Source organism: Hippocampus comes, unplaced genomic scaffold (assembly GCF_001891065.2).
Source record: "Hippocampus comes isolate QL1 unplaced genomic scaffold, H_comes_QL1_v1.1 scaffold557, whole genome shotgun sequence".
Taxonomy (NCBI): Eukaryota; Metazoa; Chordata; class Actinopteri; order Syngnathiformes; family Syngnathidae; genus Hippocampus; species Hippocampus comes.
Window position 1 is genome coordinate 43,031 of NW_017804814.1, and position 264 is coordinate 43,294.

Here is a 264-nt window from a genome sequence, read left to right on the forward strand (position 1 = left end):
TCACCTTTACCTTCCAGGCTCTCTCCAGCTCCTCTCTGAGCCCTTGGTATTTCTCGATTTTCCCCGTGTTCCTTCTTTCTGATATTTCCATCACTTTGGACCGCTACCTCCACTACAACGGTTTTCCTCTGCCCTTTATCTGTGATCACGATATCCGGTTTGTTCACCATTACCATCTTGTCAGTCCGGATCTGGAAGTCCCAGAGCATCTTCGCTCTGTCATTATCCACCACCTTCGGAGGTGTTTCCCATTTTGACCTTGGG